The sequence below is a fragment of the Opisthocomus hoazin genome, chromosome 7 (genome assembly GCF_030867145.1).
Source record: "Opisthocomus hoazin isolate bOpiHoa1 chromosome 7, bOpiHoa1.hap1, whole genome shotgun sequence".
Classification (NCBI taxonomy): domain Eukaryota; kingdom Metazoa; phylum Chordata; class Aves; order Opisthocomiformes; family Opisthocomidae; genus Opisthocomus; species Opisthocomus hoazin.
Genome location: NC_134420.1, coordinates 21,412,264 through 21,436,181, shown reverse-complemented (window position 1 = coordinate 21,436,181; position 23,918 = coordinate 21,412,264). Strand labels below are relative to the sequence as shown.

The 23,918-nt window shown below is 45.9% G+C and overlaps 1 protein-coding gene and 1 long non-coding RNA gene across 14 annotated transcripts in view; one reads left to right on the top strand and one right to left on the bottom strand.

Annotated features, from left to right (window-relative positions):
* Positions 1–21,909, bottom strand: part of SOX6 (SRY-box transcription factor 6) — a 386,542-nt gene extending 364,633 nt beyond the window's left edge. For 5 of the 13 annotated variants that reach the window (XM_075427551.1, XM_075427550.1, XM_075427557.1 and 2 more), the window contains exon 1: positions 15,160–15,415. The gene's annotated coding sequence lies outside the window, so the exon portion shown is untranslated. Of the gene's footprint in view, positions 1–14,575; positions 14,653–15,159; positions 15,416–16,349; positions 16,399–20,727; positions 20,908–21,687 lie in introns of those variants that run through there. The other 8 variants (XM_075427562.1, XM_075427563.1, XM_009935264.2 and 5 more) reach the window with 4 other exon arrangements.
* On the top strand, positions 16,182–21,508 carry LOC142362104 (uncharacterized). Its single transcript, XR_012764676.1, has 3 exons — positions 16,182–16,312; positions 16,662–16,715; positions 21,294–21,508. It is a non-coding gene; the product is annotated as an uncharacterized LOC142362104 (long non-coding RNA).
* Positions 21,910–23,918: the final 2,009 nt, after the last annotated feature.

Here is a 23,918-nt window from a genome sequence, read left to right as displayed (position 1 = left end):
TCCCCCTTTCAATGGAACTAAAGGCTCTCACAAGAGGTATAAAATACTTACAGAATCAGGGCCCATATGGCTCCGCTTTGCACTCCATATTTTCACCTCTTTCGAAACATTTTTAAGATTCACGTGTAACATTGCTTTAGGTCAAAATATATTATTATACATGAGAGTACCAAGCTCCCACGGAAATCGGCTCCATTGCTGGATTTATTTTCTCTCTTGGAAAGCTGACTAGTCTATTTTATAAACTAGCAATAGCTGTATTTTTAAAGTTTATAAAACCTGGCCTCTGGCTAACTTGTAAACATAGGATATATTACCCTTTTGTTTGTAAAGCTTAATCCTACAACTGTCAGGCTGAATAAACCTTTAGAATAATAGGAGAATTAGAAAAAACCCAGTCATCATTAACAGAAAATCGAACTCAAGATTGAGATAAAAATATCAGTGGCACAATTTTTAATATATTTGGTAGTACACATAGAACTGGGAACATTTTTATAAAGAGGATTTCACAAAAGCATTCTTGGGCCATCTAATTTTAAAAGTCATTAAGTGATAAATGTTTTTTACAAGTATCTATGCTTCAACATTCTCCTTCAATGAATCTCTGGTAGCTGGCAAAAATAATTAGTAGTGTTTTAATCATGTAGGACCTTACTGACACCGAATTGGAAATGAGATTTTTATGGTGGATTCTGAGCACATATCCATACAGCAGCATTAAAAACTATCTGCTCATATATTTGCAACTCTCAGCATTTGTTCCCGGAACACACTTAAGTACAATACCCATGGTACAAACACTGAGTTAGAGACATTCTTTACACCTTGTAGACTAAGCAGATTACACAAGAGGAAAGAAGGGTACTGGGAGTAAAGTAACATGTTTGTAATCACAGTCTGTGGCAGCATCAAAACAATACATAATGCCAAGTTCTCCTACCTCCCTGTTCAGTGCCCTAAGTACTGGTGCCCACCACTCCCTGAGCTGCATGAGAGGCATGTATTGTTCCTCCTCTTCTGCATGCAACGGGAATTGTTTAAGAAGCCACTGCCCTCCCTGCTAGAACTTACTGTCCCTCCACTTGGACATTACATGGTTTGAGCTGTGGTTTCAGCTAACTCCCTTTGCCACACAGTGACATTACATTTGAAGCATTCACAGAGTCATTTACTGCACCTCAGCTGACAGGCAGGAAAGAACTAAACGTATGATTTCTTCTGTCCCTCCAGCTAGACATGCAACAACATGCCTGTCTACACTCTAATCTAGGCTATATATATACCTTACCTCAGCTATTTTAAAGATGGAGCATAAAAAGAAAGACAAACAGTCAAGATATAAGCTAGCACTTAACCGTACCCCTATTCCATCTTGGTGAGAGCAAGCAAAAACTCTTACAGAGACAATGAAATTCTCTTTCCTCACTGGTTTGAAAAGACCAAGGTTTGTTCCTGCTGAGGAGAAACTGCATCTGTTACCTTCACCTGAGACACCCGGGATTTTCCTGAGTTTCTATTTTTTTTTAATTCAGTTTGTTCAGTTGATCCTTTATGATGCTTGGTCACAATTTAGAGAGAATAATGGACAAATACGTAGGTAAAAATTTAAAAATATAACTGTGAATAATCATACAAAAACAGAAAAGGATTCTCTGTCTTCTGTACTTCTAACACCACTGAGGTAGTGCCAAGATTATGCTTTGTAGCAGAACAGGTGAGAGCAGGAAGAAAACAAGTAGAACCATTACCTTACAAGGCCAAGACATTTTGAGTCAACACCAAATATCTGACAGAACTGCCTAGAGATCTCAGTTCAGATAAAGCCCACTGCTAATTATTGCCTGAAGAACACTCTTTCAGAGTAAGAAACAAAGCTGGTAGAAAGCAGAGACAACTTAGAAAAAGTCATTATAAACAAAAATAACTTATCTTCAGAACTCGATATACTAGTTGTAGACAGGTATTATTTATTAATTTCTGCAGATAAAAACATAGTTCTAAACAAAGGAAGAAATAAAATACAGGTTAAACATTGGTCTCCTGATCAAAACTCTTAGCAACTTCACATTAAACATAAGTTCATTTTAAAGGACATATTTATTTAGCATCCATAATTATGTAAGACGGTCCATTCCCTCTAGATATTATCCATAGCCTTCTAGCCAAAACAAACCCCAGAAGTTTTTAATCCTGACCATGTTGCAGGTTTACCATTAAACAAAGGAGCAGGTCAGTGAGGAAATTCATAAGCCAAAAAAATACATAAACCACCACTAGTGAGTAAGGATTCAGACCTCCAAAGTGCTAAGCATGTTGGCTCCACGCCAACAAAGTACTTAACTACATGCTGAATTCTAAGCACATACATAGTCTCATTCCCACTGAGATTATTCACAGCTTTAAAGCTCAGCACATGGTTATACAGTCTGTTGAACTAGGACCAGAGCACTTGCTATCTTCCAGGACTTGAACCCTGAGTGTTATCAGCTGGACCTGACAGAGCCCAAGCAAATGAAATTTCTACCTGCCTTAGTCAGTAACTCTGAACGTCATTCTAAAGAGGTGAACTATTCAGAGATTATGAGTTCAGATTACCCTTCTTCCACAACTACAAGCAGAAGAATGAGGGCTCAGCAGCCATTCCTGTGGTCCATTGCAGCATTTTCTTTTTGTTTGAGTGTCAAAAAAAAAAAAAAATAAAAAGGAAAAAAAGGTTTTCCCTTAGGCCTAGAAAAATGACCAAAGCCCATCAGCTCCTCTGGCTGAGAAAAAACATGTGCTGCTGAGTTCAGTTGTAAGAATCACCATTGCCTGAATTACTGGGAATAAATGCCAACTATCCAATTCATCATTGCTATTTATTTTAATACAAAAATTGTCATAAGAGGCAAACTGCTCCTCACACATCTGATCATATTTGTTATGGCTCCAAAACCAGAGAACAGGCAGCCTGTAGCTCTCAATGACTTCTGGCAAATGAGAATCTCTTACCCAGCAACTGCCTTTACCACAGTTCTGGAGCTCACCACGACGAGACTGAGGCCCAAGTGTGACCTATGCAAACTGGTGTGACACCAAGCATGCTTTCAGACAAACAAAACAGCACAATAGCAAAATGCAAATAAATTAATTTCTCACATGAATCATGTAAGGGCTCATCTTAAACAGCCTTTTATCTGTGTGCAGAAAGGTTGTTTGTTTTCTGTTCTTTTTTTTTTATTTCAGGGCCTTAATCATTGCAAAAAAATGATATATCAAATATTTTTCAACACAAGTAAAGGCATTTTATTAGCATCTGAATTTTTAAAAAGCTTAGTAAGATACTGACACATTAATCAAGTGAGAAGTTGCGCAGAGAAACTTAAAGGGAATAGAAAGAACCACATGCATCTTCATGCCTGAAACAAGATCCAAAACAAACTGTGAAAGACTATTTTGTGTAGTGGGTGCTATGCCTCATTTGGACAACTATATTACATTGTGGCATAGAATTAAATAGTGAATATGCATAACCAGTAATAGAATGACCCTAAAATTATCAGTCAGTCAGCTGCCATGATCTAGCAGCTTTAACTAGACAGAACATTGCTGTGGAGAACACTGGTCTACAGCATTCACCAAGAAAAAAAGCTGACATGCACCATGGCATATTTTTACACGCTCAAGAATTCCAATCAAGCCACAGTAATGGATGATCCTGCTAACCCTGGACACGCTCAGCAGGGATGTATCGATCCTTCCCTGAAGTTCCAGTGGCTCAGTGCCTTCTATGATAAAACTTCATGTTTCTTGCGTTTTTGGACTGGGTCCCTGTTTGTTATCTCTACAACACAACTAGCAGACCAGCCTGCATCTCACTTATTTAAACATGGTTCAGCAGGCTCAGTCCAGCCTAACATACACAACTGGAAGACTGCAGGTCATGGTTTAGTTGTTTTAAAAGAATTGTCTATCATGGGAGGTCCAAAAAAAAAAAAAGTACAAGAACTGCACAACTTTCCAGAAAGCTGAGAATATAGGAAAACTATTTTTCCTTTTTACATCACACAATATTCCCAGTTCTGGAGGTTATACATCCCAGTTATCAACAGCTGTTCAGTCTACTCCCACTCTACGCTCAGTTAATATCCCATTTGATTGTGAGTGACAGAAATGCTGACTTTGATATCTCATCCTCAGTTACTTGGAAACTGGAAGAGCATAGGTGAAGAAGTAGAATAAAGTCATTAAGTATGTCTTGAAAGGCTGCATCCACTAATGCTAATTTCTCGCACAACATCCTGGTTTTCTTCTGTTTCTTTGCTTCTCATCCTATCCCCTTTCTTCCTTTTTCCCCTCACGTTTTCTCTCATTCACATACTCTCCCTGCCTTCTCATCCACAGAAACTGACTACATCAGGTTCTAAAGTGCCTGTTTCATTTCTGCTTTGCTTTTAGCAAGTCTCAAACCTTCATCTCTAACAAGATCAAAAAGCTACCACTCTTCCACTCACAACTATTTTAAGGACATAAAATACAATTTCATTTCACATTCAACATTCAGACCACTAATTGGTATGCAAGTGTATTGGGATTACTAATTTATACTGATAATTCAGAATCTGTAAAGCCTTTCAATAATATTTGCTATCAATCAGTTTTTAGAAGGATCAGTAAAACACAAAAATGTTTAAGATTCATTGCTAAGTATTGACGGGCTGTTCATATAAATAATATTTCTGTACACTTACAAGACTTGCTAAAAAATACAAAAATTACCAAACTGATCCACTCAAACCTTCCTCAGAAGCCTACTTTTTCTCAGACAGCAAGAACAGATAACTTGTGTCCCAAAGCATTTGTTGTGAACAACTTGATGAGCAACAGAAAAGGAATATGGAAATCAGTCTTGAATACAGTAAGCACTAAAGGGGACTTTTTTGACCACTGCATATTATCTTCTTAAAAAGACAGCATTACACCATCTAGGTAGAGGTTTTAATAATTTCAATGTATCGAGCTATTACCAAATACTGTCTGACTACAGATATTTTCTATGCATGTTCAACAGCAATAAGAGTATTACAGTTACTATACAGTTCAACACATTCACTCTTCTCTCCCATCTTTGTCCTTTCATATCCCTTCTCCTCCTCTTCCTCTCCCTTTGTTTTTTCATCCCTTCTTTTCTCCCACACACTTTCAAGAAGGCCCAATTCACCACAGTGTGGCATCAGCAGAGACCAGCGACAGCTGCTGTTCCAGCTACAACAGTGAGTGGATTTAAAAAAAATCAAGGGACAGCTTTAAAGTTTGGGAGAGCTGTTTAAATTGAGTATGTAGTAACTCTGCTGAGGATCTGGACTTCAGCTACACTCAATAGGGGTGCTTCATTACCTACTTGTGGGATTGCCACTTGTCTGTGATGAGGTCACAGCCTCCTGGTGATAAATTCCATTTCTGCTGTTTAGCCTGGTCAGCTGAAAACAAACTAGCAGATGCCATGCTGATTTGCTTCTAGTTGCTGTCAATACTAAAGAGACAATATGTGAAAGACAGGAAGTATCACATGGGAGCCATGCTTAGACAGCATGCGGGGAAACGAGCGTTCACCTTCTTTATCTAGTCATCCCATGCTGAATTACTGAAATAGAAAGTCTTCCACAAGAGGAACGCAGTAATCAAAAACAATGTTGGACTGGATTTGTCTCTTACCCATTTATTTGGTATCCTAGGCATTTCTACACCACTTTGACTGGAGGGGGGTGGGGTGGAGAATCCATCAGAAGTAGAATCAGCAATAGCTTATGCCTTGAAGTTTGCACTTCTGTAAGAAATCACCCTTACATATGATTTAGCAAAACAACGTCCTCCTATTCCTTTTGCTTTCGGTCACATTATACAATATACTCACATCATGAAAAATTGAATCCAACCTGTCCAAGAGAGGACTTCATCAATTAGAAACTCCAGCTAATCCGCAGTAATTATTCTTTAGGTCCCTTAACTACCTTTTCTCTCCTATCCACATTTTCTCTTTCCCTGAGTAAGACTATACATCACGCTCACAGCATTCAAACTTTCACTTGTACACCATCATCTTGACTTTGGGTCTGTAATTGGATCCCATTCCATCACAGAGTGTATTTTCTAATCAGCTGTTAGTGGACACACCCATTCACCCCATAAAATTCATGGCAGTATATCTGCATTAAAATACATGCCAGTGTGTCTCCACTACCATCACTAATTAGAGGTTTTTTTTACATTCTTAGAAGAAACATTACAGATTGAATCACTATTGTTCAGAGGCAATGGTGAAGTTTAAAACAATAAGCAGAGTTTTCACTGACTGAGGGGAATAAAGTAATCACAAGGAAAGACTGCATACATAAGCAAGGAAAGAAAAGAAAACTTTTTTGGCTTTCACCAAAGGCTGAGGGAAGATCTGCAAAGCAGGGAACAAAGGCCCACTTAACTGCTTGAATACTCAGTACATATGGTCCCTTGAAGTCTAGGCTGAGCATTGTGGGTGAGCATGGAGACACACCTGAACTGACTCCACCGCATCTATCTGAGTTGGTACACAGAGGCAGCAAAGGCTGAAAAGTTAATGGGACTGTTGTGCCTGGTGGGGGCTGCCGGAGACTTGCCATCCTTCAGGAGCATCATGCATGTGGTGCAGAAGCCCGAAGGCATAATAATGCATAAGGTAACATATCCCTGACCTGTGTAAGCCATTCTAAAAGAATAATGGGAGCCTGTGATTTATTTACCTGCAGCAACAATATAGCTTTGAAGTAGAAAGGCTAATAGCATCTGCTCTCCAAGTCCAAAGTAGCCAGATGCCAGAATGGCCCATATTAGCCCATCCTTCCACCTTCACAGTGATTGCCCACTCAGTACTTTAAACCTAGGCAGATCTTCTAGCACAGGAACATTCCTTTTTTCTCTGGCAGGTATGCTGACAGATTTGTAACTTGGGGTATTCAAAGAGTGATCAACATACATAAATAACACCACTAAGAAGAATACAAAAGATCTGTTGTACTACTGCTCAGCAGAAATGAGAATATGTTTTATCTTACTGCTTTTTCTACAACCTTAAGTGGCAACACCTTTCTTTCTTCATCTATTCCACATTTTTCCAGCTCATTACACTTCTCTAAGCTTACTCCTCACAGCCTGCATAGCCATGGTCTCATACCAACACCAGTTAACTACCCTCTAGCTCATGAAATCAAGATGAAAAGTAGATCATATCTAACTCATTTTGAAATAAAACATTCCATTGTTACTTTAAAAGATAAATACCACAGGTATCGTAATTTCTATGTAGAAAGAACAGGTAGTATAACGCAAACTAGACCCTATAGAAGGTAATCAGAAAGCATGAAAGGGTTTTCCTAGAATTCGTTTTTGACCTTATGGACAAGCAATGAGAATAGATGTAGATAGCAGAACGTAAGAACGTATGCATGTAAACCAGAGGTGAATACAAAATCTGAATCATAGGCACTACCATAACAAAAACACTACTAAAAACATGTTGAAACATGTCTACTTAAGTACATTAAAAAATTTTCATGTGCACATCTACATATACTTGCACTAAAGGTTGAATAAAGTACACTCTTACAGAAAAAAAAAAAAAAAGAAAAGAAAATGCACATCGATGGCCTCCACCGTTACAGGAAGTCAGTGGTCAGAACCCCCACATGCTGCATACACTATAGCAGAAGACCTTCTGGAAGATTAGATATGAAGAGACAGTAGATCTAATACGTAGTTTACATGAGATGAATTCCTGTTAATGTCATCCTAAAGCCATAAGCAACACCATGTAGGTGAACTTGATCACACCGTAACTGGAACCAAGTTATTTTCTACAGTGAGTCCAATGCAAACAGGGTCTTCACATGCAACCCCCCTCCCAGCACAGTCACAGAAAAGTCTTTCCATTGAATCCAGAAGGAAATGCATCATGTACTAAGGAATGCACTTGTGGCCACAGTAAAATGGGCCTCTTCCACTTCAGTAAGTGGAGTTCTAATGGCTTACACCAGATGAGAATGTCAGACATCAAATTATATCAAAATATTCCTCTAAATAGTTCAACATTCAAATACCTCATGTATTAAATCCTTCAAAATGTGAATTCTAATAATAATAAGCCACTCAGGCACATGGCATCCCTCTTATTGAGAAAGCTCCCAAAATGTGATTCATTATCTAGTTCCACCTATTGCTTCAATAGCTGGATTTAGTACTTCTGAGGTAAAATGCTGCGAGTGTCCTTAGCACACTACCACGTTTAGGAAAGGAAGTGAGGATTAACTGAGCCAGTTAAAACTATAAGAAGAATGTAGATGTGCAACTACATCCTATCTTAGCTGGAATCAGGCCATGACATTGAGGTTAACCCCTCTACTTGTGCAAAAATACCACGGGTTTTTACTAACCACAAATGGTCAGGAACTTTTAACAAGCCCATCCACAACAATAATACAGATGTAAAAAGCACACAGAACAATCTCTGAAAGTGTGATATTCTAGCTCAAAGTACTCACATATTCATACACCAGTTGTAATCTAAAACTAGACAAAATGAAGCAAGATTGCAAGACTGTCGTAATACAATACTTTCACAGTACAAACATCTGTTTAAAAATGAAGACTTCCTAAAAGCTTCACCTCAACAGTGTTGGAGCATGAATGGATAGAGTCTCTGTAGAACAAGTATCTGTGAGTAATGAGAAAATTTGCAGCACTCTGCCTCCTCCGCACTGGGACACTGACCAATACAGTTTCTGAAGTAAACAATTCAACAGCAGCCCTTCCAGAACAGCTCCTCACCAGGGTGACCTACTCGGCAATTAAAGTCACATTTATTCCAGAAAAGAGCGTCCAGATACAGAGCGCCCTGCAGTATTTTATGTCAATTTTCCCACATCAGCAGGTCCTGGGAGTAATGTATTAATTCTCCTTATGTTGTATAATGGTTAGTCGGAATTAGTAAATACACATTGTTTCATTAAAAATATTATGTTCCAGCACATGCATTTAATTTGCCATAAAGTATAGTATGTAAGAAATCACACCATCTTCAATAAATTTAAAAAGATATTAGCATTTTTATTTCTAAGACAAGATATTTCAAGCAAGTAGTAAAATTTCAGCGGTATATGGAAGGGGTCTTAGAGAAACACACAAAAAAATACGACTATAAACAAGCCATCATTCTGGTAAGAGGAAATACAAACAACCGGAATAAAAATAGTTGATGCACAAAAGCCATAATGAGGGGGTTGCTCAAAAAATAACTTCTACTTTGAATGGTTTGGATGAAATACAAATTATCCACAGAAAAGTGTGGACTGGCATAAATGTTTGTACAAAATTATAAGTATATTTCTAGAAGTATGCAAGAGACAACCGCCTGCATGCTGCACAAGGTCCCAACAACGCTCTGCGTAAGTGCTAGTGCAGAGTCCAAACCACTGCATTTTAATTACTATGCAGCCTCAGATATATTGCCTTTGATATGGAAATGTTCTTGTTCTCTCATCTTCACATACAGTCTCATGCACAGAAATCTTTATCTGATTCATAAAAAATAAACTAGAATCCAATCTCAACACCTGACCTCAGTGCTTAGAAGTTTTTTACTAAGCATGGTGTCACTATAAAAAGAATGGGTAATATTGGTGTAAAGTTAGATATTTGGAGCAATGATATGAAGGATTTGCAGTTAGGAATCAAATCGATACTGCACCTCTGAGGTTTTCTGAGTTTCCTGTTGCCTTATGTCAGTCTACCAGCAACCGAGAAACAATTGACTGTACACCCTTCTGTCTAGCTCAAGAAAGAGAAAAAAAAAAAAATTTAAATGACATCCTATCCTGTCTTAGGTTCTGAAAACCAATAAATCACTAACATCAAACTTTCCAGAGTTTTTTTTTTTAATTTATACATAACATTTTTGTGCATATTTTGAAGGTATTCTCTACAAAGTTCACAGGGGAAGAAGAAACTGATTTCCCAAATTTTACTTTATCAAACAAGTGAAACAAATGTACAGAATAGTTAAAATACAAACTGGGTACTTTTCTATATATTACCTTAATATGGTCCCTGTAAGAAGCCTAAAAAATTTTGTTTTGACAAATCCTACCAGTCGCTCAGAAAAAAACATTAAATATTCAGACCCAGATAATTCTTCTACCTCTATAGGATTACATTCTTTTTTTTGTGAAGAATATGATCTGTGCAACCTCTCTATAGAAGATAATGACCCATCTGTAAATCATTTTGTTGCAGGTGATCTGGTTTTTATCACTTCTAGTACCTGTCTGTGCCTGATATGATGCCTTTAAACACATTAACTTGATGGAATGTTTCGCCTGACTTCAAAAATACATCGACTGATAGATATTTATTCTCCACAATAAATGAGTGACTCTGATTAACCTAGTTTACCAATATATCTCATTTTATATTACTCTTTCCAGTTCACAAGGCTCAATAAATATTTGGTTAAACTAATTTCCAAGCAACGATTTTAAAACTTGGGATACTGTTTTCTTTCTTCTTCATTTAAGGAGACAAAACAGTAAACATAAAACTGATATAAGTATTTTAAAATATACAGGAGTGGGAAAGAAATGTCTGTGTACTGATTCTTGTTTCTTTAAGAGAAAATCCATTTTTCAGATTCCTGATGTACTAATTGAAAGAGAATTATTTAAAACTTCACTGAATACTTGAATATACGATAGGTACGTGTAGCAGTTTCACCAGTGCCAAAGAACTCTACACTTTCTGAAAGACAGTAAACTAAAAATTGGCAGGAAATCTCTCACAATGATGTCACAAATATTTGTTGTTGCCACAGAATAATGTTTTATAAGAACACCTACTTCTGTGCTGAAAAGGCTTTGGGAACATGTAATTATCCGGGTTTATCACTGCAGAAATCGGCTGCTTTCCAACAAACACGTCTATCAGATCTCTCTCTTCTGTGCAGAACTACCTCTAAATAAATACACATGTATTTCATATAAACATCACACTGGCCCAGTACACAACCTTACTAATGATAGCATTTTTACATATTTTGTTGTTTTCACAATATGATGTCATGGCCTGTAATGATACACGAATAAATACTGCAGGAGAATCGTGTGTCTAAAAAATTCTGAACAGCTCATATAAAATAAAAGGAAATTCAGTCTCTGTGCTCTGGTAACAAGTCCCCTAAAGTTCCCATTCTTGCTGTTCTACCCAATGAAAAAATAGAAAATGGTGTAAATCAAAATTACACAAAAAGACACCGGAAGAGACGACTAGAAATTGGCTTAATAAGGCACAAACACTGAACGTACACCTTTGCGTTTTGCTGCTGTTTGGCCAATAAGCTATATGTTAACTACTGAATACATCTCAAAGCAGTACTTCTCTCAAAGGTTCTGACATCATGCAGAAATGTTTCAATGCTGTGTCTCTGTGATTTACTGTATTAATTGAAATGTTTTAAAAATATGTGGTTGTATCACTGCAGTTGACATAGCTCATACATACACAAACACCTCTATTTACATAACTTTTAAAACCTTAGTCATTACACACAACCTCTGCCAAACCAGCCCGCTGATCTTTAAAGTCACTCTATGGAAAAAGAAATAGGCTTCACCCCATTGTATGGGGTATAAAGAAAAGTGCATCACAGCTTCTCTTTCCTAAGCAATTTTTGCTCCGTGAAATAAATAAATAAATAGACAGAAGCCTTTTAAGTGTGGTCTATACACTTTTAAGGGGGAAATCAAACCGAGTGTAAAAGATTAATGGATATGCTTCCTGAAGTGATATCTCCCAAGGTGATTACAGTGTTTAGCAGATATAAGGTCATGACTAAAGAAACTTTCTAAGGCCCACCGAGAAAAAATATATTTGTTTTTGCTGTCATCATGCAAAGTTCTGGCCTTTATTACCACAAGATATTCCAAGGCCTCCAAGAACGGCAGATATACATGGGTACTTTCGACTAAAAATACGATCAAAGATGCAAAAAACATGTCCAAAGGGATTTTTTTCCCCATTGAGCAGAAGTTGTTCAGCTGGAAGTGACAACTAACAATAGTTGGCCACATATTAAAACCCACTGTCTAGGGAACAAGCACTGGCAGTTCCCACTTGTGAACAGAATCAAACTGACAAGTGAAAGCAACTAACTTTGGACGTCCCTTGCTACTTTCCGCAAGTCAGGCACTAGTAGCCTTACGAAGGAAACCGGTGGGCTCCACTTTCTTCTTCTCGCTTTCACCAGGGTGTAAACGTAAGAAGGAAAGAAAAGGAAGCAGAGTTACGTAAGTTCAGCAGAGAATCAGAAATGTGGAGGGAGAGACAGCCATCTGTCTCACTCCCTTTATGCTACGTGTTATACTCATGGCACTAGTTTGCATCCTGCGATCTAGCAGCAAAGGGAACGAAGGGAGCTTTGAAGCAGCCCGGTTAAGTCTCCCAGCAGTACCGCAAGAGAGTGCTGAACCGCGAGGAAGAGAGAGAAAACAGCGCGCTTAGCAGAGGATGCGAGGCTGTAGAGCAAAGGGCCTCTCCCGTTCTCACCGCCGGATGAACTGGAGTTCTAGGGGAGGAGGCCGGAGAAATCAGAGCGAGCGAAACAAAAAGTATGACAGGAGAAAAGGAGCCAGGAACCGTAAATCCGGGGACAAGGCGGGGGGACGCCCGCGGCCCGGCCTCCCCGGGGTCCCCCGGCGGCGGCCGCTCCTTTCCCGCGGGGCTCCGGCTCCCCCCGCCCGCCCCGGGGGCGGGAGCCCTCCCGAGACCGCCGCGGCCCCGCGGGGAGGGGAGGCCCAGCCTCCGCCGGGCCTGGGGGCTGCGGCCGGCGGCGGGTGGCTGCGGGGCCCCCGGCCGCCCCGTGGCCGGCAGCGGGGCGCTCGGCCCGGCCCCGCGGCGGGCCCCGGCCCCCCGGCGGCGGCCCGGGGAGCGGCGCCCGGGGCTGACCGTCCCCTCCCCCCGGGGCAGCGCCCGAGAGCAGTGCTGCAGGGGAGGCCCGGCGAGTCCCCGCGCAGTGCCCGGGCCGGTTTCCGTATATTCTTTGGCTTTTAATAGCGAGCTGAGGAAGAGAGAAAGCATTATTGTCTTCTTTCTCTCCTTCTCCCACTGCCCGTTCTAAATTTGACTCCAAAGTTTAAGCGGTTGAATTGGCCAGTTCTGAATGCGGCCTATTGAGAGACCAGACGCAGCAGTGTATCCCTGTATAGCAATAGATACAATGTGCTGAATTGGCAGTCTAATTATAAATGTGGCATTTGGACCTCCTTTCAGACCCAGTGCCACCTTACCTTATGAGGGAACTTCAACTACAGCAACTGTTCAAAACAAAATGCCATTACAGGATCAGCTTCACCCAGCGCTGGAACCGGCCAGGGGATTGTTTTACCAACAGCCTTTCTCACTTCACGTCGGAATGTATTATAAGGAAAAGTTGTGGACAGCGCAGAGTCCGAAGAAAACCCACGCGTAGTTTCTGCCAGGTGTCGAGCTACTTCAAACTGCAGCATACTCCAAATGACCTCATTATTTTCTTTCGAATGTACTCACTATAAATAGATTATTCCTTAGTTTTACTAGAATGAGCTGCTAGGTACGCTGGCTGTTTATATTCGGCCTGTAGCGTGCATATAACGTTGTGAGCACAGAAACACGTGAAATATCCTGGCTCAAAACAAAAACCTGCGGTAAGATCTTGCCAAGGAATCATGGTGCGCTGAGAAAAAGTTTTTTTAAGCGTCTTTTCCAGAGAAATATTTGTATATAATGGCAGGCTACATGCACATATCTCACATTCATTCTCATTATTTACTTTATGGTATAATGGCTTAATTAAATGAGTGGGCACAAGCGCGTCAATAAAACAAGTCAAGTCAAGTCGAAGTCTCAAAACAGGTTTCAAAATTACTCCATTACACGAATACAGAAAGGGAAATTCGTTAATTTCTGGACCTGAAACCCCGTCTGGGGACTGGATAATACTGTCTTCTGCCCTCGCGATCAGCACCGAAGGTGGAAACACCAAAAATGTTTAAAATGAGGGTAAAAGAAAACAGTAGGAACAAAGTGCCGCTGGTGCGCCGAAGGCTATTTAAATTAGCTCAATAAACATATACTTTATCTACAAACAGCAGGCGAAGATATATGACTTTATCACAGAAAGTTCCACCGTCTGTGTTTTTGGGAAACACCCCTGGGACCGAAGTAATCTGCCGTCCCCAGGCCCCCACCAGGCTGCCTTTCCCCGCGGCCCCCCCGCCACTCAGACACAACACTAATTGTCTTTCCACGTTGCCACTTTCACCCCTCCGCGTCCTTTTCACCAAAAAACCGCCACGCACCGCCACGCACCACGGCGAAGCGGCCCGCGGCAAGCACCGCCAGCGACCAGCGCGCCGGGCTCAGCGCCCCCGGCTGACCCGGCGGCCCCGCTCGGCGGGAGCCCGCGGCGGGCCGCCCGCCCGGGGCCGCGCGGCGCGGGGCGGCGGCCGGGGCTCTGCGGTGGCCCGCGCGGCAGTACCTGCTCGCATCACGCCCACGTGCTGCCTCTCGCGTACCTGCCCCCGGCCGCGCTCCCGCGGGGGCGACCCCGCCGCCGGCACAGGCGCGCACGCACCACGGGCTCGGCGGCGGCGCCCGCTCCTCCCCGGCGCGGGGCGAGCGGCGGGGGCACCTCATGAGCTCCCGCCGAGGACGCCTTTCGGGACCGTGAACGGAACAATTGTGAAAAACTGCGGGGAAAAAAAAAAAAGAACCCGAGCCCCGAGACTGTGCTATACAGGCGCAGCCTGTGTGCGCGCGTGTGGCATTTGCAGGCGACCCAGACTCGTTCGTAAACTCTTCGGCGTTATCCCCGATACAACACTGACTGGCGCGTACGGCGAGAGAGGCTCCTCGTCCCCGACCCAACAACAAACAGCTCCGAAGGCAGCGACAGCCCGGAAAAGCACAAGCCCTCCGCCAGACACACCTTGCCTCGCTCGTACCCTGCAGCACCGCCTGCAAACGGCTGCGCCAGCCTGCTGCGACTCCCACTATTTTGTTTTAAAATAATAATAGTAATAACAATAATAATAGTAAGTTAAATACTTCCTGAAAACTTACTTTGCGTTTAGTTTAGGCACTATTCATTTTTTCAGCTCGTAAAGGAAGCCGTTTTGTCCAGGTTAGGCATTGTCTACTTATGGATCAGCCCCTGGCTAAGGGTTTGTTTTAATTTACGGCTTATGCATTCTTTTCAGGTCGGTTTGCATGACCTCCGGCGCACGGCTCCGCCAGCGAGAAACCCCGCGTCGCACGTCGCCGCGGAGCGGCAGACATCTCCCCTTCCCCGGCTGTAAACAGAGCTCTCCGATGATGGGCTGCTCCCCCCCATTCCCCCCCCCCCCCCCGTGTGGCGCTGCGCAGCGCGCGACACCCGCGTGAAAGTTTTCGGTGCGGCCCCACGCGCCCGGCGCGGGCAGGCGAGGCAGCGCTCCGGGACAGCGCCCCGCTGTGGCCATCCCCGGCGCTGCCGCCGCCGCCCGCCGCGGGGCCGTCGCCCCCTCCCCGGCGCCCCGGGGAGCTCCGGACCCCCTTCGCCGTTCTCCGCGCCGCGTCCTGCGGGGCCGGCCGCGAAGGGAAACCCACGCGAGCGCTTCGGAGCAGGGACGGCAGCGCCCCGCGCTCACAGATTTATTTTGGATTTCATTTTCCCCCCCTCCCTCTCTCCCTCTCTCTCTCCCTCTCGTGTTAGTTCCTTACGCGCAGTATCTTCCCAGCACCATGTGTTCGCCTGCCGTGGGTGATCTTAAAATACAGCGCTGATCTGTCACTACATTTTAAAATAAACTCCGCTCGGGGAGGATGAGAAAGTGTTGTGATTTGAAGGCACCGGGGTCCCTTCACCTCTCGGAAACCTCGGGACTCGAGCAGCCCCGGAAACTCGCAGGGGGACGAGACGAGCACCGCTGTGCCCTGAAGAAAGCAACGAGAACCAAACCACGCACAAACAACACCACCGGCACCCTCGTGGTATAAAAGTAAATACCCGCGCGGGGGGGGGGGCGGGGGAAGGGGGGGATCCAGCCACGCCAAAAGCCAGACAACAGATCTACCTCCGGCCGCTGCCGCCGCGCTGCGGGGTGGCCAGCGACCCGCCACGGACAGCGCAGGGGAGCCGGGCTCTCTCCCGCTAAGCGACACAAACCCGGCGAAAACCCGCTCAACCGCCGCCACCGCCGCGCCACGCAGCACCGCACGCCACAGCAAACAACAGGTATACAACACAACAGGGCGGGTTTGCTCCTGGTTACCTCCTCGGGATCCAGTGTGGCACAAAGCACTGGGAGAGCCTCCTTTTTTTTTTTTTTTGCAACGCGCTTCGGTAATTTTCATTAAAAAAAAAAAAAAAAAAAGAGGGAAAGGTGAAAGGGGAGGAAGAAAGAGGAATAAACGGGTGGTAATTCGGTGAAAGAAAATAAAATAAATGAACTAGAGTCTGCTGGTGTTTCTCCGGGCCATGGATGTGCAGGATCCCGATCGTTAGAAGTTTGCGGACGGGTTGCCTGGAGATTTGGTTACAATCAGGTTCATTATTATTTTTTTTTTTTTCCTCCTGAAACAAGTGAAGGCGATGGTTACTGCTGTCAATCTTGGCAATCAATGTGAGCGGCCATGTCGTAAGTATTCAAAGCATTTCCCGTCGTGCAACATCAGAAAGTGAGTGGCCAGGGCATTGATCTGAGGAAGGCAAAAGGAGGCAGGGCTCCCCCGCCCAGACAGCGCAGGCAAGATGAGACAACACAGAGAGAGAGAGGGAGAGAGAGAGAGAGGGAGGGAGACTGGGAGCGAGCGAGCGGGGAGAGCAACAACTGCGGAGAAAGTGAGCACAAAACAGAAAGTGAAATCGCCCCAGGCTGCCGGCCGCATCCCCGAGAAGCTATCACCACTCACATTGCCGTTAGACACGTGAAACCTTAAACCTCTCTCCTCTAATGACCACTGATGGCCCGGAGTGGTGAGGAAAGGTACCAGAGAGTTACCCGGGAGGGGGTGCGAGGGCGGGCGGGGGCCGGAAAAGGAGGAGGGGGAGCGGGGGGGTCCCGGGAGGGCCGGCTGGCGGGGCCGGGGCTGCGCGGGGGGAGCGGCGCGGTGCCGCCGGCCCTCCCCCGCCCGGCACGGCGCTTCCCGGCGAGCGCGGGGGGAGGCAGACGCCGAAACGGTCCCACCCCGCTTCTGCTCGCAAATCCAGAGGGGAAAAAAAAAAAAGGAGGGGGGGGAAGCGGGAAAGAGACGACCTGCAGGACACGGGCAGGGCTGGACTGGACTGGTGGGGAAGCGGGGACAGGGAGGGGAGCACTCCGCAAGCGCTCACTGACAGCTGACAAATGGGGCTCTGGGGAGCCCGATCCCACAGCCCGCTCGGGGCGAGAACCAGATGAAACGTAAAGTCTGAATTACACCAGAGATGGGAGTCCAGCTCCAGGGACCCAGGGGAGAGGAGGCAGGAGGCGGCACGCGGAGTCCACAAACTCTTTAGCGATGCGTCCAACAGGAAGGTAAAACGTGAGCACGGTTCAAAGGGAAAGACAAGTACGACCGGAGAATAAAAACTGATTTAGGACGGACTCGAGCTGAAGATGGGATTCTCCTGGTGACGACGAGAGATTTTAGCAGCGGCAATATATAAATATCTCTCCCTGGCTACCAAAAGGCAACAGATAGGGACTTGAATATCAGCTTGAATACCAATTTAGGAACTCACGCTCCCTTGGAAGTGCTAATTGGCAGGGGGAATCTGGGAGAAAGAAGTGAAAACTATAAGGAGCTGAGGAGAAAATCAACCAGTGGCACAGAGTACAGCAAACCCAAGAAAGTCTCTCTGCTTTTTACATTCCAAAGGTAAACATAAAAGAGTCTTTCAAACTGTCAAAGGCCCGCAGATCAGGTGGGCAAACAACGCTGGAAAGCTAACCTCTCCCTCTTTTGATATTGTTCACACCTAGGCTAAACTGTTGTTAAGATGGGAGTGCGGAAAGCAACCTCAAGCCCACAAAATGAGAGAGAGAGAGAGAGAGAGAGAGAAGTTGTTGATTCATCTCTGTATTTTTGGCACTTTCTCCCCATTTTCCAGAAGGCGCCTGGAACAGTTAGTAACAGAGAAACTTTTTAATTTTAAAATAGCTTCATAACTTATAGAGGCCAAAAAGACGAGGAGAAAGCCTGATTTTGCTTTCCTCCTCTCTCAAGTAGAAATTTGCGGTATAGGTTAGACCCAGCAGCATACTCAGCCCTACTGCGAATGAACTTCGCTTCATAAGGACGTGATGAAAATTGAGCATTAACATGATGGCACAGGACTGATTTGATCTGGCTCTATTTCATTTTGTTAACAAGCTGTAAAACTCCACACACTACAAGAGTCGTTCAGGTTGCATTCTCTACCTTGCTATCCGATGTACTATTGTCCCTCTCTAGTCGAGTCCAGGGAAAATGAGTTTTAAGTCAGAACCTCTTGGAATAGCGGACCTCTTTTATGCAGTATCTTTGGCAAGCCCGCTACAGTAAAAGGAGCAATAAAGTCCTATTCGGCAAGCAGCAAGCACCTTGAAACAGAACTTTAAAATTGCCTAGCAAAGCTTCATCATCAAATCAACTGGCTGAGGGCATAGTAGCTAATTTCCACGCATTCTTTCAATTTTAATAAAAGATACCAAAGAACTAAAATTCCGAGACGGAGTAAATTGTAAGATTGCAAATACTGAGTTTGTATTCACCTGTGTTCAGCCAATTCCAGTTATTCACCTTGCTGCAGTTATCTGGGCTACGGATTTAACAACAGGAAACAGCTTCCTTTCCAGATATTGCTATGTCCCTTTTCATCTTTAATTATAAGAATTCCCGTGACTGGTCACTAACACTTTCCTTGTAGCCCATTTAAACCCGCTGCAAGTAAAGGAAACACCTTGACTTTTTGCATAACTAGCAGCTTTGGCGCGCTAAAATGAGCTCCATAAGAAAAGAGATGTAATCAGAATACAGGGACGAAATACCCCGCCCGAGTTTGCAATCCCTTCAATTTGTTACTGGAAGTATTTTTTTCTTTCAAGAAACAAAAAGGAAAAAAAAAATCCACTCCTCAAATGTAGCGTCCTCCTTATTAAGCACGAGGCGGTAACGGGCCGAGAGATAATAAAGGCATCCGGTAAATCTAACCGCCCACCCAGAGCCAAATCGGGGGAGCATCTCGCCGCCCTCCCGAAACCCCTCTGCGGAGAATGCCACCGGCTGGGGCCGCGCCCACGCTCCCGGGCGCGGCGAGGGATGCTCTCCAGCTTGTTGCTCGCCCGGTGCGACCAATTCGGTCACAGACGGAACGCGCAGTGCCAGGGAGCCGCAACTTCTCCGCGGCAGAAAGCCAAGAGTCCTTGGGCGTTGTATGCAAACGTGCGCGTCTGTGCGCTGCACGGGAATAACTGGGGTTCCCTCTCTGTTTGCATAAGTGAGCACCCGCCGCGCAGGTACGGACACACGTGCCGAGAAACAAGAAAACGCTGTTACTTTTAGCGTTAGCACACGTTCAGAGCCCGCGCTGGAAATTACTTCCCTCGCTCTTGCTTCACTCGGGCTAGCAGCAGGCAGAGCCGCCGGCGCAGGCAGAGGTGGAGGAGGGATGCTAGCCGCCGCGGGTCCTCTCAGAGGGAAGGGGTCGCAGGCGCTTAGTTCACGTCGGGGCACTTACCTGTGCGCAGCTGTCGCTGCGTTCTGCGCCGTCCCTCTCGCTAAATACGTTAAAGTAAAGCAATATGCAGCAAGCGAGGCAACCTGGCTGTGTGTGAAGTCTTACGTACCGCATCTTTAACGTGGTGAGCCAACCTACAACTCCTGCAGAGTTGGTGGAGCAGTCTCAGAAGTTTTGATTCAAAAGGCAAGAAATTCCACCTTAAAAGTCATTCACCCAGTTCTAAACTGCCCTCTCTGCCCAGCTAATGCCGGACAATTAACAAGCATATTTACAAATTCCCTCTGCTGACACTCTCCGACACGGCAGACTTTTTATAGGCTTGTTAAAGATGTTCAGAGAAACTTTTGCAAAATAATCAACAGCATCTGAGAGAAACCTAAAGGAAAAGAAGTTCAAGCCTGATCATCCGATTGGGAGAAAGTTCTGTTAGACTAGATAGAAGCATATTAGTGCATGTTTGTTCACAAGCAAACCCATCAGCTGACACCAGGTCCCCTAGAACAAGAACCTCTGGCGATCTCCTCAAAATTTAGGGGACGTTTGCGTTTCACAACGCCCAAAGCTAAAGATCTGACTGAAAACAAAAACTCCGAATTCCTTGCAGTGTCATTTGCCAACACCATGTATTGTCCTGGCGGAAAGAGGATCAAGGAGATTTTAATTTCATTTGAAATTGTGCATCATCTTGATAGTGAAGCAAAAAGCCGCAGCAACAATCTCCCCACTCCACCCCCCCGTTCCAAAAAAAAAAGTAGGGGGGGGGGGGGACTGGAAAAACGACATAAACTTTTACAAAGAAAATAAAAGCAAGTTTGACATCAAAACCCCTTCCTGTCTCGGAAAGTTCATTTTAAAGGTCCCCTCTGTAAATCTAAAGTGCAAACACCAGGCTAAGGTAGTGAGTGGCTGGAATTTGCATGCTGATAAGAGAAGGCTGTTGTACTTACAGTGACAGAGGGCAGGCTGCGGAAGAAAAGCTGTTTGTGTTAGCCTGAGAGTCACCCAGGGCTGCAATGAGAGGAGAAGAGAGGAGTGGGAGTGCCAAGCTGGATACACCTTCACCGCATCTCATCACATCTGCCAGCCTCTCTCTCCCTCTCTCTTTCATTTCCACATTCCCTTTGTTCCTGAAAAAAAAAAAAATCTACACGTCACATCAGTCCCCAGATGCAGTCTACACCAAAGAAAAAAAAAATGAATAATTCAATCAAACTGTGCATAGTCTCCAAGGCAATAAATCTATTGCACTTAAAGAAAAGAAGGGTAATTACCGCTATAGAATCAGAATAAGGCCAGAGTGCGCGGGGATCCCAGGGTCTGTAAACTCCACGGCCAAATAAAGTTTCATTTATTTAATCCTTTGACAACCCCAATGTAAACTAAAGGGGAGGATCGGAACTTGTTCCAGTTGGGCTTGAGAATGCTTGAAGTGAATGTTATAAAAGGCGACCGCCCGTGATCTGTAACAAACACAATGCAAGGAAGTAGAAGTGTTTCACTGCATCACCTCCAGGGTCCGTTCCCCCCTCCCTAACGAAGAGCAGACCGCACTCCCACTGCCACCGGCTTCTGCTGCTCCCTGCAAGTGCGACGGGACTCGCTGGCAGCCAGCAGCCGCCTTACCTGCTCCTCGACCGCCAACAAAGCCTGGCAAAAACTCGGGGTAACCGGCAGTTTTGTTCCACGCTCTGGCGGAGAGAGGCCACGGGGGATTTGCGCCGGCACGGACGGACTCGCCGCGCTGCCCGCGACTTGCGGGTCTGCGCTGGGCCGAGTTCGGGGACTGCCCGCCGGGGGCGGGGGGAGCGCGCCGGGGAGCGGCTCCCGGCTGGGCGGGCGGCGCGGCCGCAGCCCCGCGGCAGCGCGGCCGGGGCAGGGCCGGGGCGAGCCGCGCTTCCCGCTCCTACCTCTGGCGCTGCGCTCCCGGCTCGCAGGTAAGGTGGCTCTGTGTTGTGTTTGTTCTCGCCGGGCAGCTCGGGTCCCAGGGGCGCGCGTCGGTGTGAATGAGGGCGGCGGCTCGGGGCTGCGTCTCAGATCGCTAGGCGCGAACCAAGCCGGAGTTTAGCGTCGGCATCTGCCGCTTTGCACTTTCGGTCACACTCTTTGTAAACTTCTCCTGGGGGGCTGGGAGAGGAGAGACACGAGGAGGGGGAAAAAGCAACCCCAGGTGAGATCGAGCTCTGCAGATGACACAGGCTCTCGCTCTAATTCAGCCGGGAAGATTCAAACACCTTCCACTGACGTAGAGCATCGCGCATCTCCCGTACCTGAGCCGCTTTAAGAGACAGTTTTGATTTATCCAAAACATTAACGGAACTGTTATTCTAATAAAGGTAAACTACAAAACACGCTTGCCTCTCCGCTCGCTCGGCCTTGTTTATGTGCTTAAAACGCCACCGTGAGGCGAGTGCAAACAAAGCAGCGAGCGCAACCGCCTGCCAAGGAGCTCTCGGATTAGCACTTGGCAAAGCAAAACAAACAGCGCTCGCGGCAGCGCGGAGCTGATCGCGGGGTCCGTCGCCGGCGGGCGCGGGGTCGGCGGCTCCGCCGCGGGAGCGCCGCCCGGCAGCCCCCCCCCCCCCCCCTGCGGGGGGAGCACACGCACAGCGTCTTTCGCTCGCTCTCGTGGGCGAGGGGAAGCGAGGTGGGATTCAAGGAGAGTTTAGAGAGACGGGAATGCACAAAGAAAAAACTCCACAGGCGTGTTTTCCTTAACCACCTGCGCTGAGCCCCTCTTCCTCCCTTGCCCTTCTCGCCAGCGCTGAGCGCACCCTGCTCGCCCCCCGGAGGGACCCGGCCGAGGGAGAGCAGCGCACCCCGGCCCCTCTCCCCCAAACGCCCCCGGCCCCGGGGCAGGCTCCTCTGGCAGCGTGTCCCAGGGAGCGGGGCTGACTCCTCTGCCCGTCTCCTTTCTACCTCTTTCCCCCGCCGAAAGCAGGCCAGGTGCACTGCCCGGGCTTTCCTGCAGGATTTTGCTTCTCCAGTCAGAGTTTATAATCTACACCGGATTTATTTTTTTTAATGGAAGGGGAATGGAAAAAAGAAAAAACTGGCCAGGCTGTGGGGAGCCATGGGCAGCGCCGGGGGTGACACCGCGAACGGCCGCGGGCAGGACGCGGCACAGGGCGGTTCTCGGGCGCGCTTCGGGCAAGCTGCGGGGACGGATCAGCTCTGAGCAACGGCTCCTGCGACACGGGGGCAGAACGCACCACCACGCACCGCAGCTCCGAGCCCGGCTTCCACGACAAGCCTTGCACCAGGCAGGGGTCCTCAACTGGGGGGGCGATGTTGTCCCCCAGCCTCCGGAAAGCGTCCGCCACGGCAGGGCACCCCGCACCCAGAAACGCACCGGCTGCGCCAGCAAAGCTGAAGTCGCCAAACTCTTGGCTACCAGGTGCACCGGTGGAGTAAGCTCCGCGAATCAGTCATAAGAACACTAATGAAAAACTCCCCAAAAATAGCAATTATATTCAGCTGTGATTAGAAATCACATTAAGACTGAATACCTGATAGTTTGCAGGTAATGAGTAAAAAAAAAAGAGTAGCATGACTGCGGAAGGTGCAAACATTTCCACTGAAACGCTCCTCCTGTTCTGGGTACTTCACCCAACAGCTGGACTTCCTTACTTGTCATCTTAATAATTTTTCTGCTCCTGTCTCTGCATAATAGGATGGCCATAAAACACAGTTAACATAAAAAAGCAGTTCAAGATCAACCATGATTTTAAATGTACTTTTTCAGAAGCAACCCAAAGCCACGCAAGAGACGCTCACAGCAATCCTCACCGTCATACCACGGCATCTCTTCCCTGAGCATACACCTGTGTGGCCTCACCATTACACCGATACCCCCAGCTTCAGCTGGAACAGCTGAGCATGTCTTGTGAGCGAGGAAGATGTCCTGGCGTATCTCTACCCGCACACACGTGTGAGGAGCTGGGAGGGGATGCATGCTAGGAGACCCCCTTACAGCCCACAATAGTGCGATCTTATACCACAGCCCAGAGTAAATCATAGGTCACTGATATAAACATGAAAGCTGCTGAGTATTTTTCCCTAGAATCTCCAACAGAGAAAAACCTTTGCTAAACATGATTACTGCAAACCCCTATGAACCATTGTAAGGGCTTATCAGCAC